We start from the raw sequence: 12748 nt of genomic DNA, 5'->3' as shown, positions 1-12748 counted from the left end.
ATTGCATAATGCTGTGAGGTACCTAATGCCAGAGAACTGGTTAATGAAGGCCACTTTAAATTGGTTAAAATGGTCGATTTTTTGTTGGGTGTATTTTACCACAATAAAATAAAAAATGCTGCCAAGAACTCCAGAAAAATCCTTTTTCAGCTCCTAACCCAGGAGCAATCCCTCCCTCACCTGAGTAAAAATATCCTTGCTACAGGCCAAAGCAATAAATGATGTTATTGTACCAATAACACCTCATTTACTGAGCTAAGCTTCCCACGTGCACCGTGCACTTCTCAACGACCCGTCACTCCCCCCTCCCACACCTGTCCTCAGGTGAGTGGTGTTACCGAGAGCCTCATTTACAAGTGAGGAAACCAAGGCACAGGGAGGTCAAGGAGCTTGCCGGGGGTCACACACCAACAAAAGAAAAGTCAAGGATGAACCCAGAGGTAGGGGAGCAGGCGGCTTACACCCGGACTCAGGCTCTCAACTACGGCCACACTGCCTCTGATGGCACGCTCCGCTGCAGGCACGTTTCCTGGGCCACTCTGCCCGAAACACAGATGGTCTTTGGCTACTGAGCCCTAATCTTTCTTTAGTTGCATTTACCAAGTGACCACTTACGAATGAGGTTTCCTGAAAACCACATTCAAAGGCACATGCGCCACCTTCACGTGTGAAGAGCTACTTCATTTGTGGAGAGCTGATTCACACAGGAGGATTTATTTTATTTAGTCCTGGGGACAACATGATACGACAGGAGGGTGAGGCAATTCCCTGTCCTTTTACAAGGAGAAAAGCCCGCCTCACCAGGGCTGTAGCTGACCTCAGGCCACAAGGCGGGGGCGGGAGCCTGGCTTCCTCTCCAGGGCCCCACCCGGCTGTCTTCCTTAAGAGGCTGACATCCTCAAGAGCCAGGTTTAACTACCCCGAGAGGTTAAGGGACTTTTTTTTTTTAAGCAGATAAGTTATTTATATGTAAATTTATATGTATTATTTATATGTAAATAGATGCAAGCAATTACAAATGAAGATCAGGAGCACTTCCTGGGGAGGAGAGTAGCTCTTCCCACACTTCAGGGGCACCTGTGGGGTAACCCAGAAGCATCAATAAAAGGTTACATTCCATTCCCCGCACCCCACTTAAGAAAGGAGGGCTCTGTGTGACTGGCCGTAGCTCCTTTTGATGAGAGATGTTAAAAACAACCACCGCTGGCGGCCGTTTCGGCCGCGCAGGGTTCGCTGGTTCGGATGTGGCAGGCGTCCCACATAGAAAGTAGAGGAAGATGGGCACGGATGTTAGCTCAGGGCCAGTCTTCCTCAGCAAAAAGAAGAGGATTGGCAGCAGATGTTAGCTCAGGGCTAATCTTCCTCAAAAAAAAAAACCACACCACTGTTTGTTAGAGGCTCCACCTTGCCAGGGACCACTGACATTTGAGGCCACGTAATTCTTTGTTGTAGGGGCTGTCCTTGTAGAGTATTCAGCAGCATCTCTGGCCTCTACCCACTAGAAGCGGGCAGCCACCACCACTCCCCAGTCATGACAACCAAGAATGTCTCCAGATGTTATGTCGCCCAGTGGGGACCCTGTTTGAGAGCCACTATACTCTCAAAGAGATGTGGCCCTAACAATTCTGTGAGGTAAGCACTACACCCCCATGTTACAGATGAGGAAACAAACCCAAAGTGGATGAGGAACCCGCCCAGAACACCATACTCCTAGTGATGGACAAATGTAGCTTCCAGTCCAGGTAGGGGAGACCCAAGGCTCTTACCCCCGGTGTGAAGAAGGAACAAGAATACAGGAGAGAGAAGTACTTTCTCCCAGCTTGTGGATGGGAGAAATGTCAAGCTGCGCCATGCCCTAGGAAAACAGACGGTGGGCTTGAACCCTCCCGGTGTTTGGTCCTCAACTCCAAAAAAACATGCTCGGCTGGCTGTGCCGGCAGGAACAGCCCCAACAACGCCTGGCAGTCTGGAGGGCCTCCTTTACTCACAGAACAAGCTGCATGCCCTTCGAATAAGACATACTTTAAGCACAGACACAAACAAAAGATCACTGGCCATGAGAACTTGAAATACACTTTTAAAAACAGGCTTGTATCAAGAATTCTCTCTGATTATTGGTGTGAAAACTTGTCCTCATATTCCCATCCTTCTTAGCGCTCGTCGTTCTTCTGTTTAGAAATCACTGCGGCTGCCAGAGAGAAAGAGATGAAATACAAGCACATGAAGTTTCAAAAGGGCTGGCTGACTTCCATCCTTCCTTCCACAAAACTTTACTGAGCATCTATTTTCTGCTGGACACGGGGAGACGAGGTCAGGGGAGAGATTTCTCCTCTTTATAGGTCTGTTTACAGGTTTGTGGTAGTTCAGACACGTAAACAAGGGCACTGATGGTGTCCTAATTGTTGAGGTAAAGGCATAGACAGCAGTCAGTAATCTGATGAAGAAATGACTGAGTAGGTAAACTGAGGAAGAATGAAGAGGCAGGGCAGCAACCAGACCTCTGGGTCTAGAGAGGCCATCTAAGGCAGTACTAGCATGGCTCAGGGCCACACAAGTGTGAACCCTGGGTCCTACCACTTGGGAGCTACACAACTTTGACAAGTTACCCAACTGCTCACAGCCTTGAGTCCCTCACCTGTAAAATGGGTTTCCGATAGGTCCTGTCCCATAGAGGTGCTATGACAAAGCTCTCCGACAGGGTTGGAGGTGAGTGCTCTATAAGCATTTGCTATTGTTATGAGAATTGCTGATCTTGGGTAGATCTCCTGGGAAGTCTGGAGACCCTCTCTCTCTTTGGTACCCCACCCAGCTGCCTCACACCCAGGAAGCGGACTCACAGCAGGTACCCAGACCTGTAGTGAGAGGTGGTCACGCCCTGAGCAGACCAGATGTGAAGAACCAGGTAACCAATGGCTCTGATCACCATCCCCCCCTACTCTCGTCCTTCTTTTCTCCCTCTCTCCCATCTTACACTCCTCCACCCCCACCCCCCAAAAAAACACGGTGGGCCCAGGGCAGTGCAGACAGAGCTGAGCTGCTCTGGCTACATCTGGAACAAAGGTATTCAAGTCCCAAAGCTGAACCTTACAAGTAACAGGAATCTTAAGCCTGGTAAACCCCACCCTGCAGCCCCCTTTGCAAATTCTTCTCTCTCTTATCAGTGCCTCCATTCTTTCTCTATCAGCTCCTCTCCAACTCCTAAAGCTTTCACTGTAATCACCCCTCTCAGTAAACTTTCCAGGTTTTTGATATTTGATTAGGGCAAGGACGGAGGCCAATCAACTTTTCAGCTGCTAGTGTAATTCTGAGCAAGTCACTGTCTTTAAAAATCTCACGGGCAAAAATGCTGGAGAATCAAATCTTTTTTTTAAAAAAAGCTACCAATACATCTACCACAAAGCTCAAGGATATAGCTTAGTTCACAGGACATATTAGAACCTCTGCACAACTTTGAAAACTGGGCCATTTCTTTTTCCTTTGTCATCAAATCCAGAGAGCAGCTGTTTAGAGTCTGAAACCCTGAGCTGGAATCCCCGAACTTCCCCTTAGTACCGCTCCAGACCTCACCAGGTTCCTCACCCGGGAAATGGCAGGAACCACACCGATGTCACAGGATCCCTGGGAGAAGTCATGGTCCCAGTGGGTCCTCTCTCCTGAATACTCTATAAATTTGCAAGGGAAAACAGTGCCTGTTTCAAATGCAATAAAATATAAGGATAGAAAGCCAGGGGAAATCAGAGGTAAAAACCAAAAGAATTATTGAAGCCAAAACTAGAAAATCTTGGTTGTCTTGCCTCAATTCTCTAGCAATGAGATAAGCAATAGTGAAAGATTATGAATAATAAAGGAGCTTTATAGACCTAAGAAAACTACAGAGTAACAGCCTGAACCATTCTGTACTCTACCTAGGGCAAGCAGAACCCCCTGAGATGGGGCAGCAGGGAAAAAACGCCCTAGGAACAAGGAGGCTGCCAGCCAGGCTGGCAGGAATAATCCACATTCAGGACAACCGCCCTGTGCCCTAATCCCAAACACTTGAACTCCAGGACGACCCTCCACTGAGTCCCCTGGAAATGTTCCCGGAGCCGAGGCTCCTCAGGTGGAAATATTGAGCTGGAGCCCATTGTAGTAATGAGCATGCATTAAATAACCCTGTTTTAAACTCACCTTTACTAATTATAGCTCCACACGGCCTCCGAGCCCTTACGACCTGTAATTTTAAGAGCTTGAGGTAATTACAATGCACCAAAGTTTTGTTTTTGTCACAAGTACCACATAAACAGGAGGGGAACGCGCACAGCTTCGCTCCGCTCCAGAAAGCTCAACGTTGAATTTTGTTTTTAACATCTTACCTAACGACCAGTTATCTACAGAAATTCAGAGGTTTGCAGAACTTGCAGAAATGTGGAGATAATGTCTCTCTAACCTAGGATTTGGGATCCATTCAGAGCCTTTCTCAACAGCCAAATCTACCCTCTCCATTAAAAAAATCCAGAAAAGTAGGATTTCATAAAATTTCCCTTGGGATGACAAGCCGGCTGTGATCTTTAGTCTAATATGACACATCATCTAGTAGAGGAAAACTGTCAACCAACCCAGACCCAAGGAGACTGTGATGTTAGAAAAACAAGGCACTGAAAACAGTTCCTTCATCAGTTCCGCTTAAGGGGAGACGGAGCAGTGGAAAGAGCTTAGCTTTGTCTTCAGATAGACCCAAGTACTCTCGAACCTCAACTCTGCCACTTCTTCGGGGGGCGGTGATCCAGCACCTCTCTGGGCCTCAGTTTCCTCATCTGTAAAATGAGGCCACTGCCACCTGCCTTTCAGGAACGGACGGGTTCAAAGTAATGGAAGAGAGTGCTGAGTGAGACCTGGCACTCAGAAGACGGTCAATAAAAAATGGTAACTACTCGCACAACCCTGCGGTTATTAGCCCGATACGGCTCTTTGAAAGCCGCTTCCCAAGGGAAAAACAGTGTGAAGTCCAGTTTCAGTCTGTCCAAGGAAACCTGAGCTAAAGTGACAACAGTACGACAAAGGATGAACGCCCACACGCTGCCTGCAGTCATGGACAAGGCACAGAGGCTTGCTCTCTAAGGACGTGGCGCCCTGCACCCTGCTCCCAGCTCTGGGGCAGAGGTAGCCACTACCAATTAAGCTTATTTTGCCAGTTACCGACATGCCAAAAACGAGTCCAGCCTCATTCTCCACCAGCTTCCCAACCCCGGGGAGTACCCTGCACTCCTCGGTTCGGTACTCTGTAAGCAAAATGTATCTACCCGAATCGGGCCTCCTCTTTCTCCACTGCCCACCTCTCCGCCTGATCTGTGCACAAACCCTTCTCTGTCCTCTGGCAGAAAAGTGTCTGCAATCCGTCATTTAAAACTGGATGTAGGGACCTAATAAAATAACTCCTAACTTAAACCCAAGGAAAGCTTTTCTTGTGCCTGTTGTGCCAGTGAATTGAGGTGTGTACCCGGGTGAGGCTAGTCAGGGGGTTCCTGGCTCCTCATGTTCTTTGAGCTCATCATGATCATAAGAGCTGTATGCATGGTTTCCATCTCCACCAGATGGACTCCGTAAGGCAGGGACTGGACCCTGTTTACCATGAACTCAAGGAGGAAGACAGAGCTTTGCCAATAGTGGGGACTTGATAAGAATTTGTTAAATGAGTGAATAAAGAAATGAAACAATAGGGCCGGCCCAGTGGCAGTGTTTAAGTTTGCACGTTCCACTTCAGCAGCCCAGGGTTCGTTCACTGGTTCAGAACCCCAGGTGCGGACCCATGCACCACTTGTCAATCCATGCCATGGCAGGCATCCCACGTATAAAGTAGAGGAAGATGGGCATGGATGTTAGTTCAGGGCCAGTCTTCCTCAGCAAAAAAAAAAAAAAAAAAAAAAAAGAGGATTGGTGGCAGATGTTAGCTCAGGGCTAATCTTCCTCAAAAAAAAAAAAGAAAAATGAAACAACAAAAGCTTGGGGTGAATTTATGATGAAGCACTCTCTCCCCCAGGGACACTGGTTTGGCAGATGGACAGTGCATGAAGCGGGAAGGCAAAGAGGGGCTGGGATGGGGCGTTTAACTGAAAACTCCAATAAGCTTCTCTTACGGAAAGCCAGTCAACCCTGGTGCTATTCCCATCAATCCTTTTTTTTAATTTTTTTCCTTTTCCACTTTCAGGGTTCTCACATGGTAACTTGTTTCTTGATAACAGCAATGTCACGTGACAGAATAAAGTAAGTGCCTGGTCATTCAGGGGAAATTACCCAATTTCAATTCCCCTTGAACTTTGTTTTTCTCCTCTGATGCCAACCTCTCAGCCATTTCACTGCCCTTTACTGCCGGGATCAGAGGAGGAAAAGAAAGAAAAAGCACAAAGTCAGTTGTGTTTTTTAAAGAGGTCAATGGCATCTCTTAAATTAATAGGTTTCAGGGAGAAAGGGAGTTAAGGAGGCCATTAACTTCTTTAAACCACCAGTACAGGCAAATTAACTGTCCCCACTTGAAGAAAGAAAAAAAGGAAGCCAATAGGGCAGTTTATTCTTAACACAAATCAACACTCAACAGTCTTCTGAATGCTATATACTCTTTCTCTAATGAAGAAGCCCCTCACCGAGTCTTTCTTATTTTTCTTCACTTTCTTCTAATCACTTTAGAATATTAGAGTTGCTCCCCCAAAGTGAGAAACATTTCCATAAAGCTGTTTAGGTCCATATTAAACACACTTTTTCTTTCTTTCCAGAATGTACTATTATATTCACAGTGTAACCATTGCTATTTTCAGGCGCAACTTTTCAGACACCAAGAATTCAAGAGCATCCTCAAATAAACATTTTTCCCCAAAATGGAGACAAGATTACCAAGTTAACAAACCATTCAATAATGGCTTCATTTTGTGGCCTGGTCCAAAAAAACAAGAAAAAAAATCAACAGTAGGAAAACACTTTCCATATGGTCTTGTTCCCCAAAGGTTGAGGGTTTGGGTCAGGGGCCACCCTGTGAGACCATGCACTCCACATAACCTCCATTCTCAAGCCAAGACAATTAAGACGTATCCCACAGCAGCCCCACTTCCAGCAATTGAATACAGCGATAGGAGCAGCGGATGGCAGTGGAAGGTGGGAAAAAGAGAAAAACTGATTGGGGCAAAACGCTACAATTTTTTATTTTTCAAAATGAATGTTCTTTTGACTCATTTTAGGAGCTAGAAATGAATACAAACATTCTTCCACCTCTGGAGGGCATTTTCTTAAAAGTATGTCACGACACCACTAATAAAAATGCATCATGGAGGGTCAGCACCTAAGAAAAAATAAAATCCACTGGTTTATGGCCAGATAGCCACATCCAGGTGGGGATCTAATACAAACATCATACTTAACTACAACAGTAAATTAACCAAAATCCCAGGAGACTGTCACAAGAATAACATGGACGCTGAAAATACACTTTCTTAATAAAATATATATGATCAATCAATAGATACATATGTTTAATTTTTCCTTGGTCCTATTTCCCTATCATTTTTAAAGATCATTTGACAAGTGGCTGAGGTCTCACCTCAGATGTGCCATGCTACCAGAAGGCACTCATCCTCTAACTCAATATTCTGTCAACTGTGCTGGGCTTAATCACACATCGGGAAGAAGCTGAAGCCACAAATGCATGCACATTAACACAGTATCAACCACAAAACCTTAAGGATCTTGTTTGCTTACTTTCTTGAAGGAAAATTTCCTATATTTATGCAAAATTGTTATCTGTGATGGAAGGTCTCCAAAAGCTGATGGATTCCTAAGGTATTTTCCTCCCTTTAATCTGAAATCCTTCCCAAACGGACAAGTCAAACTATCACTTGGTTTTCCCTGAATAGGACAACGCTGTGTTATAACCTTGACACCTCCAAGGACTTCTCGGCTTTAATTCCTACACTCCCACCTCCTTGGCAGAAAATGCCCAGGCAATATTTACTGTAAACAGAAAAGCAGAAGCAAAGGGAACTTCAGAAGACGGGCACCATCTGCAGTGTAAGGCTGGAAAGCAGCAACAGGCTCTTTAGGAGGAGAGGTGGGTTACAGAAGGCAGAGGCAGGAGTGCCCAAGATGAGCTCTCTATTAGGGCTGATCTTCTCCAGTAGTTCAAAAAGGGGCTGTGGGAGCAAGTGCTCAAGCAGACTTTCTCCAGTGTGGCTGCACATTAGAATCACCTGGCTTTTTAAATTCCACTGTCCAGGCTGCACTACAGACCGAGTGAATCAAGATCTCTAGAGGTGGGACCTGGGCATTAGTATTTTTAAAAACTCTCTAGGTGTGCAGCCAAGTTTGAAAACCAATCCCCAGAAGTCCCAACGTGTTCTAACAGCGTGTCGTGAGCAGCACGAGCAGCGTTGGAAAGGCACGGCTTCCCTGGGGTGAAGGGGTACACACACAGTAAATACACAAAGTTTTAAAAAGTCCTGTGTAACTAACTCCGGTGTGACAGCCAAGCACCTGTCTGGAGGCCAGACAGTGATGCAACCGGGAAAAGTCCCTTGGAAAGCTAGGCTATGTGCCATCGTGAGACGGGGGCTTTCAGGACGACCCGCCTGCACCGGGAAGGCCAGGAAGAAGGGGGCGGCCACAAGCCCTTTCTATGCAATGGATGGTCTGGACGAGCGCGCCGAGAAATTAAGTAAAACAGGGTGGGACAGGGACGGAGGCGCTTCGTTTGGGTCCCGGAGGAACCTGGCTCGCTCCTAGCTGTCACTCGAGCCCGAGGGTCGAGGTAGGGGTGCGAAAGCGGCCAATCCCTCTTCGCTAAAGTGAGGTCCTGGAGACCCTGCCCCAGGCCTGGCCCCGGCGCGGGTCCCCAGGGATCCCCACCATCTGTTCGGCACGTCCTCCTGGCAGGAGCCCACCTTCCAGCCCGAGGACGGGCGCGCCCGGCGCCGTGCGCCGAGGGCGGACGCGCGGGCTGAGCGCGGCGCACCTGGCGGAGCCCCAGCCCTGCGGGTCCCGCCGCCCAGGCGACACCTCGGCTCCCCGCGCCCGCCGCACTTACCACCGCCGCCGCCGCCTCCGGGTCCCGCTCGCGCCGCCGCCAGCAGAGTCCGGCCCGAGTGCAGGGGCCGCGGCGCAGCCAGGAGGCCGGGCGAGCCCGTGCCCCGCCCTCCGGGGCGGAGGGGCAGGGGCCGCGCGGGGCCAGAGCCGCCCGACCAGCCGCCCCGGCTGCGGGAGCCCGGCGCCCAGACGCCCCCTCCCGGGCGGGCCCGCCCCAGCCCTCTTGTGGCCCGGCCGCGCCCCCCTGCTCTCCCCTGGCCCCTTGCGCCGCCCCACGCCGCTCGGGATCCGTTTCCCCGGGCACCCCTACCTCACCCTTCTCGGGCTCACCCTCCGCCCCCCGCCAGCACCTCTTCCCCACCCTCATCGGGCCTCACACTCCTGTGCAGCCACGCTTTGTCCTCACCCTTCCCCAGATCGGAATGTCCTCCCACCTCCCCTCTGGCATCAGCGGTATGTTTCACCTCTAGCCTCCCCCTTCCCCAATTCCCCGTGCCCAGGATGCCCGCCCTGTCCCTTCTCCACAGCCCCTGAGTCCTGTCTTCTCCTTACCCTTCCGGGCAGACTTTCTCTCCCCAACTACTCAGAAACTTAGAGTGTAACTTTCTTCTACCACAATCAAATCTACAAATATTTATGGAGTACCTACCGTCTAGACACGGGGAGAAAGCTAAAAGAGTATAGTCTCCACTTACAATCTAACAATAATAAATGTCTGCCCCTGTTAGGGAGGCGGGGGAGTGAGGTGCCCAAGGTCACACAGCTGATGGTAGTAGGGCCGGAAGTAGAAGCCAGATTTCTGGGATGTAGTTTAGGCCCCTTCCAGGGGAAACTGCAAGATGCTGCCGACCGGCTGTGAGAGCTGGAGGAAAAAGGTTTCATGTCCTCATCTGGAAATGAGGAGCAGGATACCCACCCCACCAGTTGCAAAGATTATCTGAGAAAACAGGTATGGAAATGTCACACAAGTGTACTTAATAAGTAAATGTTTGCTGACATAGAGAATGAAACAGAGGCTCGAAAAGTCAATCATTTAAAATAATATAAAAAAGACTAAAAAGTAATAGCGAATGAGAGAAAATGTTTGCAAATCATATATCTGATAAGGTGTTAATATCCAAAATATATAAAGAACTCATACAACTCAAGAGGGGGGGGAAGGGGGGGGCAGGAAACAATCTGATTAAGAAATGGGCAGAGGATCTGAATAGATAAGAAGACACTTACAGATGGCCAACAGATATGTGAAAAGGTGCTCAGCATCACTAACCATCAGGAAAATGCAAATCAAAACCACAATGAGATACCATCTCACACCTGTTAGAATGGCTATTAACAAAAAGACAAGAGATAACAAGTGTTGGTGAGGCTGTAGAGAAAAGGGAACCCTGTGCACTGCTGGTGGGAATGTAAATTGCCGCAGCCACTATGGAAAACAGTATGGAGGTTCCTCAAAAAATTAAAAATAGAACCACATGATCCAGAAATTCCACTTCTGGATATTTATCCTAAAGAAAGCAAAATCAGTGTCAAAAAGATATGTTCACCACCATGTTCACTGCAGCATTATTTACAATAGCTGAGACGTGGAAACAATCTAAGTGTGCATCCATGGATGAATGGATAAAGAAAATGTGGTGTGTATATGCAGTGGAATATTATTCAGCCCTAGAAGGGAAGCTGCATCATGGAACACTTCCTGTGGCTCCGCTGTGAGGATGTAGTGAACGTGGGTAACAAAGAGAGCGCGGAAGGGCATTCGTGGAACGTGTGAGCAGACACAGAAGACAGGAAGCAGGAGGAAGTGAACAAAGCAGAAAATAGTCAACTGGTGTATTTGGTTGACATGGAGACGCTGTGCTTGCGAAGAAAGATGAGGACTTTTGGTTGGAGCCTTTGGAAGAGCCTGCCTTAGTTTGGGTTGCCCTGAAAGTGGAGCCTGAGGCAGGACTTGGGGCAGGCGGTGTATTTAGAGGGCAACCCCGGAAGCAGGAGGGAGGGAGCAGGAAGAGTGAGATGGGAAGGAGGAAGCCATGATTAGAGTGTGTTACTGAGACTGGTGCTGTGTATAGTGGGGCCTTGTAAGAAGCTGCTGAATGCCTCCTCCCTCCCCTGGAATTGACAACCTGAAGGGCAGGGGGCTGGAGTATTTCTCCAAGGCTCCAGCAGGGACTGCCCTTGGGGGCTACACTCCCTACCCCAGCTCCCATTCTGAGAGGGCTGCTTGGGACAAAAGTGCTCACTGGAGGTGGGAAGCTGTCAGCACTGGCACTGAGTCTGCACGGGACTGTCCCAGCAGCCCTCCCACAGCATGGGGCAGCTGGCAGCTTCTCTCGGCACTATTCCTCCTCTTCGCTCCCTCCAACACCAGCTGTTTCATAGTGGAGCAACTCTGGCAAGATACCTCCTCTTGAACAGCTTTCCCCAGAACCCCAGAGGTCAGACTTCCAGCAAGTTCCACCGGCCTGGCACCACAGCCATGCCCTCTCCAAAGAGGCCTGGCTCTGAGCCAGGGCAGAGGGGAGGCTGTTCCTTGGGAGCCCAATCTTACTCTTAGACCATCCACACTTACCATGTGAAGTTAAGAATCTCTGTCTCAAACTGTTCACTTTTCCAAGTGTTCACTCATGTAGGTGCTAAGGGAAGGGACTTAAACATCAAACAATTATATTAAGTTTCTGTTGGAAGTTCTGGAGTCCCTTGGGCAGGCAAACTTGCTAGGTCTTCCTTCTGCCTCCAGAAAAAAATCTAACCCTTTGGCAAGGTGTGGATAGCCCCTCGTGCTCTGGCCCAGCCTGCCGGAACAGTCAACGTGGCTGCGTCCCTGCCCACCCCACCCCCTGCTCTCAAGGCTCCTTCATCTAGAATACCCATCCCTTTGGCTCCAATCTTCAGAGGGTCAGCTCAAGTCCTTCCTCCTCCATCCTCCAATTTTGCCTTTCGGAGTGCTTTATCCCAGCACCTGTGTCTTTGTAATTCAGCCCTCCCACATACTCTGAGCTCCTTAACTGAAGGCAGAGGGTCAGACCCCTCCTTGAGTCTCCAGCCACTAGCACATAGCAGGTGTTCAGTAGATGTCTGATGAACGAAGGAATGAACACGTACTATTCAGTGCACACATGCACAGCTATCAAGAAATGCCACTGAGAACAAGTTCTGAGGTCATTGTCTGGTGGCCAGACCAGGGAACGACCCAGCCCATGTGAATCCTAATAAAGACTAGCCTGTGGCCTTGGACGAGTAACCTAATCTCTCTGTGGCCTGGATCCCAAGGTCTGTAAAGGGAAGTGGTATTCACATACCCCACAGGGAGGAGGTAGAGACGAATTACTATTTAAATCCCCTAAGTAGGCTTTGAAAAAGCAAATGTGTTTGTGTACAGTGGAGGAAGGTAATGAAGCTGAGTGTGTCATTAACACATTCTTATTCTGTGGGAGATGGGAAGATAAAGAAACTATCAATTAATTTTTTGTCCACTCTAAAGGTAGGACATCCCTATCATAAAGGTGGAAATGTTGAAGGAGGAGTGAAGTTTCTCAGTAAAAAAAAAAAAACCACAAACAAGCCAGGTTTCAGTTTGACTCCATGCTACCTTCTCCAGGATTTGCTCTAAGGGGACCACAGATTTTTCCCACATGTGTTTCAACTTGCACAATAAATTTAAAAATCAAGGGAGAATAAATAGCAACTTTAGAGGAAGCCAGCA

At 48.4% G+C, this 12748-nt stretch overlaps 1 protein-coding gene across 1 annotated transcript in view; it reads right to left on the bottom strand.

The window, feature by feature from the left end:
* Window positions 1-9232, bottom strand: part of CGNL1 (cingulin like 1) — a 152365-nt gene extending 143133 nt beyond the window's left edge. The window contains exon 1 of the mRNA XM_046652003.1: window positions 9044-9232. The gene's annotated coding sequence lies outside the window, so the exon portion shown is untranslated. The remainder of the gene's footprint in view (window positions 1-9043) is intronic.
* Window positions 9233-12748: the final 3516 nt, after the last annotated feature.

Source organism: Equus quagga, chromosome 2 (genome assembly GCF_021613505.1).
Source record: "Equus quagga isolate Etosha38 chromosome 2, UCLA_HA_Equagga_1.0, whole genome shotgun sequence".
NCBI classification, from domain to species: Eukaryota; Metazoa; Chordata; class Mammalia; order Perissodactyla; family Equidae; genus Equus; species Equus quagga.
Note: the sequence above shows the minus strand (reverse complement) of the source record. Positions and strands in the feature narration are given on the sequence as shown.